The 19,135-nt window shown below is 39.5% G+C and overlaps 1 protein-coding gene across 1 annotated transcript in view; it reads right to left on the bottom strand.

Annotated features, from left to right (window-relative positions):
* Positions 1 to 19,135, bottom strand: part of LOC122802678 (cytidine and dCMP deaminase domain-containing protein 1-like) — a 1,178,769-nt gene that overhangs the window by 1,004,337 nt on the left and 155,297 nt on the right. The window lies entirely within an intron of this gene.

Here is a 19,135-nt window from a genome sequence, read left to right as displayed (position 1 = left end):
GGGTGGGTTAGGTGAGTTAGGGTTAGGGCGCGGGTGAGGTGAGTGTGCGATAGTGATGGACCTTAGGGTTAGGGTTGGGTTAAGGTAAGTGGATAGCTAGTACTGTATGTAAAGTTCAGTTTAGGTGTAGGATTTTAATTGTATGTGTGTGGATTGCTGTTTTTTGTGTGTGTTTGTGTTGTGTGTATGTTTCCCGGAATAGCAATTTTTTTCCCTGGGAAAGAATTTGCTATTCTGAATGTTCAATGTTTTCAGACTTCGGTGTTTAGGGTTTGATATTATAACATTCGATGTTAGAGAACTTCGATGTTATGATATAGACCCCTTAACCCCACATTATATCATACAGTTTACTAAAAAAATGTTGAGAGGTGTACTTCCTAGGTAAGCACCTCTCCACCACTTTCTCAATAATTGTGAACTTACTAAATATTTCCCAACTTGGACAAGAATCAACAAGATATATGAATTACTGAAATATACAATGAGTAGACTAGCAGGACAAACTCTGGTGAGACAGCACACTGATCTAACAAGGAATGTTAATTACTATTTGCCTTTTACACTTCACAAACATAAGACGTGAGAGTGAAAGTTAAAAACTGCATTGTACAGCTAGGAGTTCTAAGCAGATATGAAGCAGAGGTGAAGTATATGCAATAAAGATACTCAGGCATTTACATTATTCTAATACACATCACAAGTGACATTTCAACTTCAGTGTATGTACTGAAGCATTCTAAATGAAGCTGTTATTTTTATCAATATGCTACTCATTTTTGAAACTTGGCTACCATTTTTATGACTAAAAATCCATTCAATGAGTTGTGCAAGTTTTACTTACTGCAACAAAACCTTTAATCTCAAATTGTATTATCATACAATACTTAGTCACAGTTTCTTTGCAAATAATTCAAGCATTGCAGCTTTCAGCTAGAAACCAATTCCAGGTTTTGAAACTGTTGTATCTGCAAGTTTTAATTTCTTTCAGGGTTTTAGTAGTCTAAAAGTTTTGATTTCTATTTAAAAGAAGTGCACTGGGGAAGCTTCCATATGGGTATTTTGTTGGAAGACAATCCTTTGCATTTTTCACCAGTAAAAAAAAACAATATACCCACACATACTGGTATGACTAGTGTTAAAATGCCAGAAGCTGCAATCAATTTAGAAATCTATTAGTTTAATACACTGATTTAAAAAATACTGTCTACAAAAGATATTTAGTTCTTTACAATACTCTAATACCTGAGTGTGTTACAAGGATGAAATACCAACATTTGTGGAGTTCACTGTCAGTTGCAAGGAAAGAAATAATGAAGAACTGAAAAAGTGACACTATTCTCTCTTTCAATGAATTCATGAACATCGCCACTGAAGTGAATCATTTGGAGATTATCACAATAAGAACAAGAACTACAAGAACCACTTCCTCTTATAATTCATGGAAAGGCCTAAATGAACTATTAAGAAAATAACAATTGTTCCATGACAACAAATGAAAATGTGTATTTATCTTTAACTGTGTGTTAACAGACACCATCTATAAATAGTTGATTTTAGTTTACCTGTTTACGTTTGTTGTTTTAGTTAAGAAAATGAATTCATGTTTTACTTTGTTTGCTATTAATATAGCCAGTTCATAGTTATCAAGTAGTTCTATTGTTCATCTATGGTTTGAAAATTCTTCTAATAAAAAATAATTAAGAAAAAAAGAAACTCAGACTTGTAGATGTAATGAGCAGTAACAAAACATAAAAGTATCTTTAGCATTGAAAAGCCTTCAAGATGGTTGTTCTTAGAGAACCTTACTTAGGTAGTTGTCATTCAAGGAGCTATCATAATGAATTTAGCAAGCTTTTTACAACCCTAGTATTTGATTTACCATTTCACTGTAAAAAAAGTGGGATCATAAAAAGCAATTACTTCTTTTTATCATCTCGGTAAAGATTATAGTTTTCTCTCCTCAAAAACTTTTAATTGTTGACAGAAAAACTGACTACCACATTCTAAATGTCTTCATTTTGTGAAATAACTATTATCTCTTTCATAGAGTCTGGAACGTGAAGCACAGAAAAGACTATAAAAATGGTAAGGGCAACAATACATAGATTACCACACAGGAAATAAGTACTGAGGACAATGTGCACAGAAATCAAAGAGATGTATACAAAAAGATGTCAGAGGGCAGGGTAACTGTTTCAAGTCTAGTAGGATAATTGATGTAAAAGTGAAGATGGTACAAACACAAGTTTGTAATAATAACATTTTGCAATACGTTTGTCAGAATAAATAATGGTGGGCACTGTTCCTGAGCAAATGTTGGTAAATAAAAGCAGACATGATATTATAGGATGTGACAGTTATACAAAATCACATTGTAACAGAGGGGAATTATGTGACATATGAATGTTATTTACATGTTGAGCTGAAATGACAGTTTGCAAGGGCAGCACATACATAATGGGATATCTGTATAGAGTACATTACATCCATATAATATGTAGGAAAATAGGCATGGCCCAGAAGCCATAATCACCTTTTGAAAGAAGTGAACCCATGCCATCAATGTCAGCACTGACCTGTGTAGTAACTGTGCATGCCACAGAAACAGGCCTAACACATGTACAAGGAGGATCACCCTTGAAGGGAATTATGCACCTCAGTATTATAATAGTTCTGCATCCCATATGTAGATGTGTGTGATGTTAAAAATATGGGAGCAGAGTGTGACATATGTAATACTCTTGTGTAATGTATCCTTGCCTGGCACAGTTATTGTGCCAACTGATAATAACAGATGCAAATCCCACAACATGATGCAATGTATTCCCCAGAACTGTAGATTGTTACCATCTGCCACAGGAGGTAGCAATGGGTATTGTGACAAACATATGAAATTAATGTGTGAATTAAGAAAGAATATCTGACAATGAATGTCATATCAGCATGTCAAGCTAATGGCAATTAAAGGAGTATGCTCATGTGAACACAAGTGTGATTAGTCCTCTATCAATGTTCTGTGGTCAAGGACAGCTTCTCTGTATATCTGTACACATACTACAAAAGAAATGGAGCACAGATGTACACCACAGTACTCAATGCATGTGCCAAGGTAGCACTCTCACCATTACAATGGCAGAGCAAATGTTTAATTTCAGGAAATCCAAAGCTACGTTCACATGTGTTTGTGCAACATATAAAGAGATAACACTTTGTGATGTAATGATTGTTGTGTGATATCAGTATGCTCGCACAAAATGAATCCCTATGTTAGAATTGAGCATCAAGCTATACAACACCCCCAAATAACAAGAATGCTATTCATCACATTTGTCACTGTGGAAATGTTATCAGAGCAGTTGAACTCCACCTATGTGAAGTCATTCAATCAGGTGTACTTTATCTGACCATCAATTTTACCTGCTAAAAGTTTATCTGCTAAAAGTTGATGGTGGTGGCCTCTGACACTCTATATGTACAAAGTATAATTGGGGGAACTTCTTTCATGCATGAACAGTTAAAGACACAAATGCTTACAATCACTCTGTGCTGGTTTGGAACACTTGCCTAAGCAATGAAAAAATCAACACCATCTTGGGATCAATGAATGTGCAACGGTATAAGTGCATCGCCAATTACCATATGTGTGGTTATGTGAAAGCATTACATCATGTGCATGAATCAAGGAATTTACATCCCTTTAATTACTTAAAAAGAATTGTGCTGTATGTCAGACAACATTGCTTGATGCTAAATATACCTAAATACACCTGTAGCCCCCTGCTGTTGTCACTGTGATGTTAGAACAACATGTTAGAACAACAATTATGTCCAATGTGGATATAATCCTATATTGTAACACATGCCTTACTTAGACACCAACATACATTACACATTCTCATGTCCTCGGTCATGAGAAGGTGTTTTACAACTGTGATGTAATGACAATGTACCAAAATGACAGCATCAGTCTTTAATACAGCCTTTTCAAAGGAAATATAAAATAAACTCTTGTAACAGGCAACAACATCTACACCTGAACATAGCAGATGTGGATGACAACACTGTTAATAAAATGTACATTGACTGTAAGCAGTGATGCTGGGATTTTAACTATATATTTAACATCACAAGCAAAGGATGGTTTGCTGAAACACAAGGCCAGCTAGAGATTTATTTTCTGACTGTGACACTGCAAATTTCAATGGATGAAATCACAATTGTGAATTACCTTCATGTTTCCACTAACAAGTGGTTGCACAACTCTGTATTTAGAGCCCTCTCTGCACAGTAAGTGGAAGAAGCACACGACCACAGATAGCAGTCATTCCTGTATTCAAACTCCTTAATTATGTATTTAAACAAACAAGTGTCTTATATGCATACAACACAGGAGAAATCTGAGTGCAAGTGAGCCATATTACATTTCTGAAAATATGATATTAGCTGTGTCATGCAAAGGAGATGTGTGTGTAAAAATGACTTCTACAACTATGTGGAATTCTAAATGTTGTCAATACTAAGAGATGTAACATACTGTGGCATCCATTTACATTCAGACATACACACACACACACACACACACACACACACACACACACACACACACACACACACACACACACACACAAAATCAGAAGACTCTCAGTGCTGTATGGTGCTGGTATCAAATTAACACACATACTGAAATAATGCTCAGTGATGTAATAGACCCACCATCACACATACAGTTTGACTTGTGTAAGAATAGAACCCCCTACTTATCTAGCTCTAGAACCTAGATGACACAGTATTTAATGCAAGCACCACAGCAGAAGTTTGATTTCTACAGTGTGATGGTGCATTTTATAGAGGATGGCAACAGTGTTGTGTGGTTGGGACGATGATGGTGACAGAAGGGTGTGACACTGATGTGGACACGCTCTGCACTGTAAAATTAATGCTAGGCTAGTATTTTAATAAGACCAGCAGTAGTTAAGGTCATGTTTACACAGTTGTATACACACAAGTTGACTGCCAATAGATTAGAACCCCATACCAATTTTGCTATGCAATCTAGAGGACACAGTATCTAAAGCAAGCTCCACTGCAGAAGCCTGACTTATATAGTGTAAGAGTGTACTATATACAAGATGACATTAGAGTGATTTAACAGAGAAGATCATGTTAGGAGAAGGATTTAAAATTGATGTGGACTCACCCTGCAGTTTAAAACTAACTCCAGGATACTATGGCATTCTGAATAGCAGTAACCCAGGTCATATCTGCAAAATGCCATATACACATACATTGACTGTTGTGAGATTAGAACCCTCTTCCTATCTAATTGTGCAGTCTAGGGGACATAGTATTTAATGCAATCAATCACTGCAGAAGTCTGACTTATACAGTGTAATAGTGCACTCTATAAAGGATAACATTGGTGTGGTTTAGCAGAGAACATGATGTTACAAGAATGGTCTGAAACTGATATGGACTTACCTGCAGTTTAACATTAACTCCAGTCTACTACTGCATTGTAGACAGCAGTAGCTCAGGTCATATCTGCACAATGCCATACTCACACCCACACCCACTGACTGTCGTGAGATTAAAACTCCCTACCTATCTAGCTTTGCAGGTTAAAGGACACAGTACTTAACACAAGCACCACTGCAGAAATCTGACCTTACAGTCTGACAGTGCAATGTAGATAGGATTAGTATGTCATATTGTGTCAGAGACAACATTGTGATGTTGAACTTTGTTGTACAAATCCATACTTGTTGATATAACAGAGTAAGGTCAATATTATGCTCAATAATTCATACATACATACATGCATACTGATTTATGTCAGCTATGCTGTCATTAATGTATACTGCAGAACTGCCAGTGACATATACCTACCTGTATTGTGTATACCAGACACACACACACACACACACACACACACACACACACACACACACACACACACACACACACTTATTAAACACAATATGTACAATGATTCATTAATGGATCGTCAGGCTATGATGATGGTATGAAAACAACAATGAATGTTACTGATATTAGCTATGCCAAGCAACACTTAATGTTTTAATGCAAGAGGGATAAAACATGATGATTTCTGTATGGTAAGACCATATGTGGTTGTATATCACTTATAAGTGTTAGTGCTGCAGTGCAGAGCCAAGTGTCCAGAATGATGTGGTCAATTAATCACATGTTCACATCAATGCATTACACAGTTTCCATGTAAAGGGGAAATATCATCCAGTAGCAATACTTATTTTTGTTCCAAATCACTTCTGAAAGAGCTATGGTGTGAAACATATTTGTGTGAAGGTTGGCAAAGTGTTAGCACATACATGATGATACTTTGATGTGTTGTAATGGGACTGTGAAGTACCAGTGTTTAGTGATGTTCAGTGGTGCTCTTCTTGTTTTATTATACCTTTCCATGTTAGCTCGGAATTTCAGTTCAAAAATGAAATGCTCTGCTTGCCTTCCCCATTTGTGCAATGGTGTGCTGTGAACAAACATAGTTCTCTGCTGAAGGAAACAGTGAAATACTACATTTGGTGTGCCGTCTACAGAACAAACTGGCTTAGTGGTGATGTGTGGCTGTCAGCATTCTGGACAGTACTTATTGGAGATAATCTTCCTGTTAACCTAGCTTTCTCTGTGGCATAAAGTGTGAACTCCCTGAACTAAATGGAAAAGCAGAGTTGAAGCAGCATTCAATTCCAGCATGCAGATGACTTTACAAAGAGTGTCAGAATGAGTTTAGGAATACCTAGGAATGACTATGATGCATGTGTTTCCTGACAAAGTTGTGTATGTAATAGCTACTGAAATACTTTTTATTTCTACTAGACATAGACATGCTTCAAGGAAAATCAGAAGTGAACTGGGTGTACAGTGAAGTATAAGGCAAACACTCACAGCATTATGCAATAACACTTAAACTGACATTTAGAATGACATATTACAATTGCACGTTCTCAGATGTTGCACAAATGCTGAGCAATATAACTGATAAAACAGACAGGCCTTAGAGAGATACACAGGCAACTCATTCACAGGAAAAGCACTTATAAAAACAGTCAGTTGAGTTTCACCTAATGCTGGATGTAAACCATTGTCAAGAAGAAAAATGTTGTCTACCAACTTAACCATTATCTCTAGATCCCACCCAAGGAAATCCTACTTCACTCATATCAAAGTCATACATTTGAAGGTACAATGATACCTTATGTAGTCAATGGAAAATGTAGCTTTTATTCTTCAGCAAAGCAACGGCATACAGGCAATGCCACAGCATTACATTTACATCTATCAGCCTAATGAATAGTCAACAGTACAAAGAGGTGAGGGAGAAGATGTGAGGATAGACACAGATATAGAAGCACACATGAAAGGGTGTTGTTATGGGTCATTAATGTAAATCTTAATGGTGTGTCCACAGTGTTAATCAGTCATGCTCTGTATCAGTAAGTGATGGCTGTGGTGGTAAAGAAGCCTTAGGACAGGCAAAAATTGATTGATGCTGATGTGGGTAGACTAAGGGTGGTTTAATATTCTGTCCTTATGTGCATGGATGTGTTTGCAAATTCTTTTTGGCAACAATGTTCAAAATCTGTTCACGAAAGGATGTTAATGGATAAAAATTAAGATGAATGTCATTAAACATATCATAGAAGTGTAACTTCAGAGGAAGAAATAATCTGACATGCATCTGGACTTGAACCCTTAATACTATGGCCAAAAAGATAAGTGATTTATATCAACAATCTACAAAGAAAGTTGCACTTTGTTACATCCAGCAGTTAAAGAACTGTTTGAGTAACTGTTGCAAGGTATTGCCTTTACTCTGCCTTTACTGTGTATTATGATAGGGCACATGTTTAAGCTGACAGGTTCAGTGCAAACTTCTCCCCCCCCTCCCCCCCAAAAGGAGAGATATCTATACCAAACGATTGCAGCCCCCCAAACATTTCCAACGCCCAAGTTAAAACTGCTCTCTCCAAAGCAAAAAACACAGCATCCATGGGACCCGACGGTGTCCCCGGCTGTGTGCTCCACGAACTCAATGAGGAATTAAACCCACAACTAGGACAGCTATTTAATCAAAGTCTTACCTCTGGATATGTACCCAGGGAGTGGCGCACTGCAACTGTGGTCCCACTTCACAAAGGCGGTGCTTCCACCGACCCTGGAAATTACCGCCTATTAGCTTGACAAGCCTTATCTGCAAAGCCATGGAGAGGATCATAATGGACCTCATAAATAAAGACATAGGGAATTTGCAGACCTTGGATCCAACCCAGTTTGGCTTTGTCAAAGGCAGATCATGCCTTTTAAACTTGGTTGACTTTTTCGAAACAGTCACCAAAGCCATTGATGAGGGAAAGGCAGTCCATACAGCCTACCTGGATCTGGCAAAGGCCTTCGATACAATACCTCACTCGGGTATCATTGAAAAACTCAGCAGCTTAAATGTTAACCCATACATCACAAGATGGGTTGCAAACTGGCTGAGTGACAGAACCCACAGGGTCAGAGTTGCTGGCGCCATGTCAGACTCAAAGCCTGTCACAAGTGGGGTCCCACAGGGCTCAGTCCTGGGCCCACTCTTGTTTGGCATCTACTTTTCCGAAGTACAAGCAAACACAGGAGGGTTATGGCTGACAAAGTTTGCAGATGACTGCAAACTGGGAGCCATAGTAGAAAACACATCTGACACGGATATCCTTCAGAAGGGTCTCACAGAAACGGATAACTGGTGCCAGAGCCATGGCCTAAAGCTAAATGCCAAAAAATGCATAGTCATACCCTTCGGGAAAAACAAGGTTACCCCTAGCTACCAAATAGGTGGCAATCCACTGAGCACAGAAGAAGTTATCAGGGACTTGGGGACCCAGGTTGATTGTAGTCTGTCATTCGACACCCATGTAGCTAAAGTAGTTAGGAAGACCTTCTACATTGCCCACCTTATCATGAAGGGATTCTCATCTAGATCAAGGGAGGTCATGGTCTCCCTTTACTCATCACTCATCAGACCAATGATTGAGTACAATGCCCAATTCGGAATGTATCTGACCCGACACTTGCAGCAGCTGGAGAGACCACAAAAGTTCCTCACCAAAAGGATAAAGGGTCTCAAAAATCTGTCCTATGCTGCCCGACTGAAAGAACTCCAGCTCTATTCAGTAAACGCTTAGCTTGCTCAGAGGTGACCTTTCCCTAACATACAACGCCATGTCAAACCCAGATTTGATGCATATGCTTCACCTCAAAAATCTAGATCCACCAGAGCCACAAGGGCGGGAGACTTAAACCTCGACACGGCTATTAATAGGACGTGCTGGAGGGATAGATTCATCACCCAAAGACTCCCTATGCTGTGGAACAAAATCCCGGTATATGTGAGGCAGAGCACCTCGCTGGCCATGTTCAAGAGAAATCTTGACCAATGGATGGGAGATCGCAAATATACCCCAGGGATTACCTCAGTGTCACTGCTCGACAGAGGCACAGCAAAATAATGGGTATAGTTCCCCATACTTAAGGGGTGGCGTAAGCCACAAAACGATGGGCTAGGCTTGTAAATGCCCTCGGGCAGATAGCCTAGTATGAACCTATGAACCTATGAACCTATGAACCTTTGTGTGAGGATAACTTGAGTACTGTGAATGATAATAAATGACCAGGTTTTGTCATAGCACATGAACAGCCATACTCCATCACTCATCATTGGTCTGCAATGGTAAACTCTGTGCAAACGATGGGGACAAAAAGTGAAGGCTTTCTTATGGCCATTTCTGGTGATGTGTGTGATTCTGTTTTTTAACAAGATTAAACATGTGAAAATGGGGTTAATCAGAAAGTGATGAAATGTGGGACAAGCAGAGGGTAGGACACATGGAAAAAACTTCAGAAATTTGCAGGAAGTTAGTGGGAGAGAACTATAGCTATCTGCTTCTTCACAACATAAATGTGAAAGTGTAGCTAGAATCTGATGATTTTGGACTGTCACCACAACAAGGGTAGCTGCAACAATGGAATAATTTTGTACAGCCAATTGTACCAAATCAAATGTGTCAAGAAGACATACAGGTAAAGTGGAGAGTTATGTATGGGTCATTATTATTATTATTATTTTTTTTTTTTTTGTGGGACAGGTGTCCATTTTTTACATTTTTTCTTTCAAAGAGAGAAATGCATGTGGTGGAAGGTGCTTAGGGATGTGAGGGCTGGTATGAAGGTTAGGTGAAGAAGCAGCTGAAGTCATACAGAACAACCCAGACAGACATGGATGGTGATGGACACAAAAGGTTGGGGGACACCATGATTGGAGATAGGTAGGGGGCATTGGAGGTGCACTGGCATCAAGCCTAAGAACAATGAAAATCTAGTCCTCACCCTCAGAACTGTCATCACTGTCTCCTGTCTCAGTTTCCTGTGTCAGTGCTCTATGTGGCTTCAACTTCACAATGTGCTGAATCATCTTTTCAACATGGCTAATTCAGGCACTGAGGCCTCTTTCCATAATACTTTGTACCATCTCTGTCAGCTCTTGGCATGTGACAATTTCACCACCTCCACTAATACTACTCCTGTAGGGTACCAGTGCACCAGTGCACCAGTGCACCAGCTGATGGGGCAGAGCTACCTGATGTAGATGGGCTAGGTAGAGCAGGGGTTGTAGAGGCAGCGCAGACATCTTAGGACAGCAAAATGGTAGGTGTTGTATGCTGCAACCTGTGGAGGGATGGCAGGCTGATCCACAGTGATTAGTTTACCTGCTGCATGTCAGTTTTGATTAGAAAAATGTATGACAACAGAACATTCTTTAGACAAATAAAATATTCTTCCACCACAAAACAACAAAAAAAAAAAAAAAAAAAAAAAAAAAGAAAAGAGAGAGAGAGAGAGAAGAGGGTGGGGTGAGACAAAAAAAGAGAGAGAGGATTGGCTGACTATATAATTTCAGACAATGAACAGTTATGATTATCCAGTCTATGCACCTTTGCCACATCCAGGTATGATAGGAAGGTCTTACTCTTTTGTACCATTAATCATTTCATTATCGTAATTACCCAGCTTAAATAATTGCAAATACATTCAACAGTGTTTCATAAGTAAATCATTTATAAGATTTGCTATTCAGTAAACATTTTTTTACCAAAGCATTAATAAGACATTTCTTACAATAAACATAATTAAGACAGCCAATTTATGTAGTGTTATCTTACTAATTACAGTATTGTTAGAAATTGTATTCTGACACCATATTTTACAAACAGTGTTACTGGGATTTGAATTATGGGTCATCTGCATGATATTTCTAAAGACACCACACTTACACTTTGTGCCACAGAGAAAGCATGCTTAGCAGGTAGATTTTCTCCAATAAGCATTGTTCAGAGTGCTGATAGCCATGCATCAATGCAAAGCCTGTATGTACTACAGAAGGCTGCCTAAATAACATTTTCACTTTTTTCATAGGTTCATAGGTTCATAGGTTCATAGGTTGGTACTAGGCTATCAGCCCTAGGGCCTATACAAGCCTAGCCATAACAATTCCCTGGCGATTTCTTCCCACATTATTTACTTTCCTGGACCCCTGTCTAGCAGAGCGACTGACGTGATCCCTGGGGTGAATTTCCTTTCTCCCATCCAATCATCAAGGTTCCTCTTGAAGAGGTCCAAAGAGGCACTCTGCTTGACATGTATGGGCAATCTATTCCAGAGTCTGGGGAGTCTCTGGGTCAGGAACCTATCCCTCCAGCATGTTTTGTTTATTGTGATGACAAGGTTTAGGTCCCTGGAGCATGTAGCTCTGAGGGATTGGGATTTCTTTAAGTGTAGCATGTCCAACAGCTCTGGGTTTGACATGGCCTTGTATGTTAAGCAGAGATCGCCTCTGAGTAGACGATATGTGACAGAGTATAGCTGGAGTTTTTTAAGGCGGTCAGCGTAGGGCATCTGCTTTAGGCCTGTGATTCTTTTAGTGAGGTATTTCTGAGGCCTTTCCAGTTGTTGCAGATGTCTTGAGAGGTACATACCAAATGGGGCGTTGTATTCTATAATGGGTCTAATGAGGGATGAGTACAGTGGGACAATGACCTCCTTTTTTATGGATGAAAAGCCCTTTGTGATGAGGTGTGCCACATAGAAGGATTTCCTGATTGTTGTGTCGATGTGGTTATCGAAGGTGAGACCACTGTCCACCTGTGTCCCTAAGTCTCTTATCACACTTTCTGTGTTTAGTGTACTGCCACCTATATGGTAATTCATGGATACATGTTTTTTCCCAAAGGGGATAACAATACATTTCTTGGCATTGAGCTTGAGCCCATGGCTCTGGCACCAAGCATCTGTTTCTGTAAGGCCCTTTTGTAGAGTATCCACATCATTTGGGGATTCAATAATGGCTCCCAGTTTGCAGTCATCTGCAAACTTTGTTAGCCAGAGTCCCTTAGTGTTGTCCTGTACTTCAGAGAAGTAGATGCCAAACAAGAGTGGCCCCAGGACTGAACCCTGAGGTACTCCACTTGTCACTTGTCTGGAGCTGGATTTGGAGTTGGCTACTTTTACAGTGTGGGCTCTGTCAGTATGCCATTTAGCAACCCATTGGGTGACATAGGGATTAATGCCCAACTTAGTAAGTTTATCTATGATTCCAGAGTGGGGAATGGTGTCAAAGGCCTTGGCAAGGTCTAGATAGGCTGTGTGGACCACCTTACCCTTGTCCATGGCTCTGGAGACTGATTCAAAGAAGTCAATCAGGTTCAGGAGACAAGATCGGCCCTTCACAAACCCAAACTGGGTGGGGTCCAGTGTTTGAAGGTTGCCAATGTCTTTGTTTATAAGTTCCATGATAATACGCTCCATCGGCTTGAAGATAAGGCTTGTCAGACTGATGGGACGGTAGTTTCGGGATCCAAGGTGGATCCCCCCTTGTGGATTGGGATAACTGTAGCTCTGCGTCACTCAGTGGGCACGAAACCTGAGGTGAGGCTATGATTAAACATGACACTTAGGTGAGGTGCCAGTTCATATTGTAGTTCATGTAGTACACAGCCCGGGATGTCATCTGGTCCCATGGATGCTGTATTCTTGGCTTTAGAGAGTGCGTTTTGTACCTGTGTGGCCGTTATTACTGGAATTTGGCAATCTTCCGGTATTGAGATGGGCCATTTAGGGGTGAGAGGGGTGAAGTTGGCACTGAATCGATCTGCCAGGATATTGGCAATATCCTTCGGATCAGTATATTTAATGCCATTCTGTTTTAGCTCAGAGCAGATCTGAGCATTGCCATTTTGATTCTTGACATAGTTATAGAATGCTTTGTGGTTGTCTTTGGAATCTTTGGCAATTTTATTTTCGTAACTAGCTTTGGAGGATTTTATGAGGCATCTCAGTTTCTTACTGAGGCTAGTAAGGAAGTTTTTTGCATCCTGAGATTTTCCTCTTTTCTGCAAAAGTTTCTTCCTTTTGTTGTAAAGTTTGTTTATGGCAGGGGACCACCAGATTGGCTTCCTTTTTTTGGATGAGAGCATTTTGGTTCTATTTGGGATGGCACGATTCATGCATGAGTGGATGTGCTCGTACAGTGCCTTAGTGTAGGATTCCATAAGCAGGTGTGTAAAAACAGTAATACAAAGCATACAAAGTTGTGATGAAAATGATTCTTACATCTTCAGTAATGATTTCCACAGTCCCTTCACACTGTATGGATTTGAAACCCAGAAAAAAATGTGTTAAGTGGCCAAAGTCACTGCATTTACAGCTTTGACCACAGAACAGGTATACAAAATATGCATATCACTCACTCATTAGAAATACCACTCAGTGGTGACAAACACATTTGAGCTAATGCAGAAATGAAATTGTTCAGTTTCCTTCAAATGTGAACCCTTTTTGTGTTCTGCTAAGCATTGCTGACATTACACAGGCAAAAGAACATGTGTAACAATTTATACTTCACACAACAATTTCATCTTACTGCTGTTCAGAATGCTGTAGCAAAGTGCACCTATGCAACTGTGTAATGCAATATTGATGGCAAGACCAGTTACATTTCACACTGTGTAACTTGGGCAGTGGACTGTCTTTCACTGCCTTGAAATGCTGCCAGTCAACATTCTGCTCTGCCAAAACATGTGCAAATGAGGAATACAAAAAATGAAAAAAAAATAAAAGGCAGTTGTCAGTAGTAACATATAGGACAATAAATAAGATAAGGCAGAATTGCAAACTTTCCTAGGTCTGTGTGTGGTATAGTATGATCAAATGCTCAGAAAATATGCATTAACTCTCTCAGACTGCACACTCTCTGGAATTGAACCCTTAACTCAGTGCAGTACCAACAAACACTCAGCTGTGTTTCTTATCCATTTTTGTCACCAACACTGGACTAGAAAATGTTACTTTTTATTTGCTTCAACATATCTAGATCAATTTCATATTGACCAATACTTTACAATAATAATGGTCCACACCATTTTAGTGTCAGGTTGACAACACTGCCAGCTAATTCTTCTCTTTATTTTCTGAACATTTATCCCAAAACTTCTACCCCTATTTTCAGCTTAACTACAGAAATGCAATGTCACTGACAATTATTTTCATCTTTCTTTCAATGTGTATTTATTTATTTATTTATTATTTATTTATTTTATTTATTTATATTTGTTGACCGGGAGTGTCCAACTAGATGTAGGTCCATTTTCAACGGAGGCCCAGGGAGAAAAGCTCCAAAGTTAAAATAAACAGACTGTAGTTTACATTGGATTACATAGCGATTAACAATTTAACATAGCAATTGCTTACAACATATTTACAGATGAAGAATATAGTACATCAGTAGACAACTTGAATCTTTATCTGTGAAGTACATAACAGACATTAACAAATGTTGCAATAAGAAGTTCCTGCTGTATAATAAGTACTAGGCTTATGAGCATCTGAGCTTGCTATAATCAAGGTAGTTAGTGGAGTGGAAAGAAAGGTAGTGGTTGGATGGGGTGGGTGATATTAGAGTGGGAGTTGCAATTGCATAGCCAGCATGATTTAGGTGTGCTTTTAGCAAAGTTTTGAAGTGGGTGCATGATGGTATGGCGGAAATTGTGGGTGGGAGGGAGTTCCATAATTTAGCTATGGTGCAAGAGAATAGTGCTTCACCAGCAGAGTTACTGGCTTTAGTGATCTGCAAGTGATTTTTGTTGCTTAGTGGTCTGGTGGTGCGATAGGGTTGGAGTAGATTCTGGAGGGATGGGACATTTAGTGGCTGGTTTACTAGTTTGTGGACGAGTGAGAGTTGATACCATTGAAGGAGGTGAGGGAGTTCAAGCCAGCCCAGTTCAGCAAGTGAGAGACAGTGGTGACTATGGTAGGATGCCCCTGTGGCGAATTTGGCGATTTTTGTTGTAGCAGGTCTCTAGCTTGTTTAGATCGCATTGCCTTAGGTTGGTATATATTGGAGAGGTATAAAGTAGGGTGGAGATAAGGTGGGAATTTGCTACTGAAATCTTTGCTGCTTTGGTGAGAAGTTGCTTATTTCTGTATAATGCTCCTAGTTTTTTGTGGACTTTTATATGGTCATGAATATGTGAATGTCAAATTTTAGTTTATTGTCTATTTCCACTCCTAGCAATTTGGTGTGTTCAGTTGGGTATATAGTGGTGTTGTCTTTTGCTGTGATGTTAAAGTGAGAGTTGTTTTGAGTATGTTTGGTGGGTTGGAAGATGAGTAGTTTAGTTTTGTTTGGGTTGAGTATTAATTTTGCATCGGATAACCACGTTTCAACAGAGGAAAAGGCTTCCTGTGTGACTTTTTGCCGTTTGGGTAGGGACTGGGCTGAGCAGATGATGGTTGAGTCATCTGCTTATTGTATGAGTGTAACATGTTTGGTGGCAGAGGCTAGATTATTGGTGAAAACAGAGAATAGTAGGGGTCCATAGATGGATCCTTGGGGAACCTCTATGGAGACAGGTAGTTGGGGAGATATGTAATTCTGCCATACATCGGATTGTTGGTGGTCAGACAGGTAACTCTGAAACCAGTTGGTGACTGATTGAGAGAAGGATAGGTTATTGAGGACAGAGATAAGTTGTTTGTGTGGGACCATGTCAAATCCTTTAGATAGGTCTAGGAAAGTAGCAGAGGAGAGATAGCCATTGTTTTTATGCTGAAGGATAGTGTTAGTAAAGGAGAGTAAGGCAGTGGTGGTGTTATGGTTTGGTCGGAAACCATACAGAGTATTGGAAAGGAGGTTATTAGTAAGGTAGTAGTCTGAGACCTGAGAGTGTATGCATCTCTCTAGTATATATAGAGTGGGGAGAGAATAGCTATGGGGCGGTAATTGGTTAGTTCTGTGGAGGGACCGCCTTTGTGGAGGGGAATTATATGTGATACTTTCCACAGTGTGGGAACGTAACTTTCTGACAGAGATCGGTCATATACAAATATATAGATGATTAGCATTTCAGGCAGATTTCAAACAGAGGATGGACACTGATCTCTTACTACAAGGATGTCAGTGTTTTTAAGGTTGTTCTCAAAGCTCTCAAGGTTCTTACACTTTTTTTATTGTAAGTCTACTCTACATGATACAAACAATTCACAGAGATCGGTCACTTCAGTACTGCTTGTTGTTGTCAGAGCAATTAGAAACAATTGCAAGCAATTAGCAGCTAATAATTGTTATTGCCCCTCCCTGCAGTCTTACAGCATGTGCATGCAATTGTGTAGCTGCCTACACCATGTTTACATCCTCTATGTCAAGTGATTTTTTTTTTTGTATTAAGGAATACTAATGATTTCACACCTCATTTTCATCTTCACAGTGCTCAGAGGCTGAATCTACTTATAGGAAGGTAATGGTATAGCTATGGAAGTGGAAAGAGTAGAGTTTGATTGGATTAAGACATAACATTGTTAATAGTTACTTGGAGGAGATTCTGATACAAATCACAGCACTATTTCAAAAGTTATGTTTGTCCTTTACACACACTGCTTACATGTTCATATTTGGAATGTGTTTCAATATGCAAAGGGAAAAATTGTGATGCATGCAATTTTGAAATTTCATTGCTGCTATACAACTCATATAGCAGTTCTTGGTGCCCCCCCACCCTGTGAGAATGTTGATGACTGTCCTTTCTGTTTGACTTAGGGTTGTATATATGTGTGATTCATGGAGTGGACAGGTAGTTTATCTTTTTACACATTTGCTCATCTACTACAGGTTTCACACTTACCTCAACATTACTTGCAATTAGAGTCATGTGCTTTGGGACTGTCTCTTTCTGACACTATCCATACACAGACATTACATGGGTAAGTATGGTTTGCAGACATTGGATGGCATCACTTAATATTTGTATGTGCTTAGGTTGTTATGTGTATTTTTCACTAGTGAGTGTGTGTACTATAATTTGCCTTTTAATTGCTGGATGTGCGTGCTAACCTTTGAGCCTTAGGTATTGAGTGTGTCTGCTATCCTTTGCCTCTTAGCCAGGGCAGGGGCATATTTTGCATGTCTACATCTGCCAGCAACCTGTGCAGCTGGAGGTTCCCCCTCATATTCCTCTCATCTGTATGTATGGGAGCTGCTGGTCCTGTCTGTGTTCCAGGAATGTGTGGTCCTGGTCCTTGTTGAGCCTGTTGCAGTTGTTTACTCAAAATGATATTGTGAATATGGCATAGACTGTGATAATTTCTGCACAGGTGCTTAAGTTGCACTACAGGGCACACGCCAATATGTCTAGACAGCGGAAACATGACTTCAGCATACCAAGCACACTCTCTATGATGTTTGTAGTTTGAGTGCGGGCATTGTTGTATCCTTCTTCTATGGGTGTGTGTGCATTTCTGACAGGTGTCATTAGCCATGTTTCCAGTGCATAACCTGCATCATCCAGTAGATGACCTTGTGGAACATCACCCCAGGCAAACATTGTGCAAAGCCGTGAGGTGTGCCATATGTGTGAGTCAGGATAACTGCCTGGGTTGCCTACATAGAAATTGAGAATGATTTCTAATGCATTACAGACAACCTGGCAGTTGACTTAGTGGAACCCCTTCCTGCTGCGGTATGTCCTTCCTTGTTCATCAGGTGGGGCTTTTATTTCTGAGTGCAGTCTATGGCAACCAAGACTTCATGGAAGTGTGCTATAGCATAGAATTCCTGCACTGTTCTTGCTCTCTCCTCTGCTGTGTATGGAAAATAGATGTACTCCCTTGCATGTTATAGCATAGCATTCAGATACTGGTGAAATATTCTGGAAGCCAAAGCGTGTGACACCCTTAGTATATTCCCTGTGGGTCTCTGGAATGTACCAGTTGCTAATAACCTTAATGTTACACATATCTTAGTTTCCACTGTTATAGGTTCCCGTTGATTTTCCCCTGGGTCTGAGGTGGGGGTGGCAGAGTTTGCATTCCCTGTACTGTTTCCCTATCAGCTCTGTATTGCTTGCTCTATTATTTCAATATCATGTAGTTCATGATATGTTTAGTGAGGTCTGAGCTGAACACTTTTCTTCTCCTCCATGGATGAGGTCTATCTGCAACATTAGCAACACTATCTGCAGCATCAGCAACATAGAGTTGAGCCTGTTGCACATGCATATGAAAGAGAGGCGCAGCAGAAGCCTGTAACATTGCTTTTTTTACTAAGTGTGATGGTGGCTGTATTCCAATAGGTTTTGGTGTTCAGAGCCAAGGACTACACCACCTCTACATGGCTACTTTATAGCTTCTTGAATAACTCCACCATACTGGATTGGTTCATATGCATGTAATTCAGCTGCTTAGCCTTTAATTAGCATATTGTGCTGTTTACCTTTATTTGCTGGCTCTACATGATGTGTAGAGCCATTTAATGAATACAAAATAGTGTGCTATCATGTGTGGGTCATGTCACAATGCAGAAATGATAGGGCAGAAATAATTTATTAATGAATCCATCCCAATATCTAGATGCAAGAGGGAAAAAGAAGACTGATACAGATGTTTGGCTTCTTGAAGTATATCGGCTTCTTGTAGTAGTGTGTGTGTGTTTGTGTATGTGTGTGTATATATATATATATATATATATATATATATATATATATATATATATATATAATGAGAGAGA

Source organism: Protopterus annectens, chromosome 5.part0, assembly GCF_019279795.1.
Source record: "Protopterus annectens isolate FY-2018-M chromosome 5.part0, PAN1.0, whole genome shotgun sequence".
NCBI classification, from domain to species: Eukaryota; Metazoa; Chordata; order Ceratodontiformes; family Protopteridae; genus Protopterus; species Protopterus annectens.
This window is presented reverse-complemented; position numbering and strand designations above follow the sequence as displayed.